The sequence below is a fragment of the Lithobates pipiens genome, unplaced genomic scaffold, assembly GCF_037356315.1.
Source record: "Lithobates pipiens isolate NorthernLeopardFrog02 unplaced genomic scaffold, aLitPip1_a1.2 Scaffold_22, whole genome shotgun sequence".
NCBI lineage: Eukaryota > Metazoa > Chordata > Amphibia > Anura > Ranidae > Lithobates > Lithobates pipiens.
Genome location: NW_027507784.1, coordinates 3,277,140 through 3,278,994, shown reverse-complemented (window position 1 = coordinate 3,278,994; position 1,855 = coordinate 3,277,140).

The window sequence follows — 1,855 nt, the reverse complement described above, 5'->3', positions numbered from 1 at the left end:
CAGATGTCCCCCATTGCATTTGATCCCCTTCATCACATCAGAAGTCCCCCGTTCCATCAGAGCCCCCATCATAGCAGACTCCCCCAAAAGCATCAGAGTCCCTCCAACACCGGGGGTGGGCTTGGCCCCTTAGTTCCAGTGAAGGGAACTCTTAAGGCATCAGCATACCAAGACATTTTGGACAATTTCATGTTCCCAACTCTGTGGGACCGGTTTGAGGACGGCTCCTTCCTGTTCCAACATGAATGCCCACCAGTGTACAGAGCAAGGACCATAAAGACATGGATGAGCGAGTTTTTTTCTTCAAATATAAAATCTTTCTTGATAAATTTAAGCCAAACTGTATTCTGCTACATTTCCTTGGTAAAAATCATCCAGATCAGTGTCTACTGTTTAGTCTGTATGAAAGTTTCAAACTACGGTATATAGATTTAAAAATCCCGATGTACTGATGGCCTATCTCATTTCTTGAGACCTCAAAATGCCAGGACGGTACAAATACCCCCCAAATTACCCCTTTTTGGATAGTAGACAGTCCAAGGCATTTTTTTCTGTCATTTTGTTCCTTGATTAACAATCGATCTACACCAGGGGGCGCTTTTTAAAATTTTTGTTTTTCATATAAAGAATTTGTCAAAAACTGCCTGCTGTCTTTTTTTTAACTACACTATTTTGGTAAATGGGTACCCCATACTCATGTACATGGTGGGGGGGCAAGATCTGGGGTCTCCTTTTAAAGGAGGCTTCCCAATTCTGATAAGCCCCCTGCCCTCGGACTCCCCCCCCCCCAACAACCAGCCTGGATTACAGGAAAGAGGCCCTTGTCCTCATCAACATGGGGACAAGGTGCTTTGTGGTGTGACAGAGCCCCCCGTGCCCCAAAGCACCCCCTGCTATGTTGAGGGCATGTGGTCTGATATGTGGTATGGTATAGTTCGTGGTGGGGGTGCTTTCTCAAGGTTCTCTCCAAAATCCCAAAGAGCCTGGTATGGATTGGGGGGGAGACCCCCAAACCATTTTTGTCTTAATTTTTCATTGCAGGCAATTCTTTTTTTTTACATTCAGCTGTAAGCTGATGACTCATCAGTTGGTGCACTGATGATGCACCGGATGGTGATGTCACAAGGGGTAGGGACCACCATGTGACATCACCAGGTAGCCCCACCCCTTGCTTATTTAGGAAATGTCACCCGGCGGAGCAGCCCTTCAGCGGTCAGCTGTCATCGCGGGCAGAGCTTTTATTTCATGGATCTGCAATTTATTTTTTAATTTATTTTTTTTTATATTTTTTTTATTTTTCATTAAAGGACTTTTCAAAAACTTATGTTGCATTTTATTTATTTTTTTAGACTTTTTTTGGTGAATGGGTAGGGGTACAATGTACCCCATACTCATTCACTGGGGGTCATCTTGTTAAAGGAGGCTTCCAGATTCCGATAAGCCCCCTGCCCGCAGACCCCCACTACCACCACCCAGGGTTGTGGGGAAAGGGCCCTTGTCCCCATAAAAAGGAGGACAAGGTGCTCTGGGGTGGGGGTGCCCCAAAGCATCCACTCCCCCACACTGAGGGCATGTGGCCTGGTATGGACCAGGGAGTGAGGAGTGCTCGCCCACCTCCCCTTTGATAAGTATTGTTTTTGGTCACTTTCAAAGTCCCACCCATCAAGGGGTATCGTGTTTTTCCTTTTTATACATTGTACAGATGTGCCACTTTGCAGGCACACTAAGGAGACCCCCCAGGCACTATATTTAAAGGATTTTTTTAATTTTATTGTTTCACTTTAAGCATCATTAAAATCACTGCTCCTTTAAAAACAATTTTGTCTTTTTAATTGCATTGATATATGTACCCCAG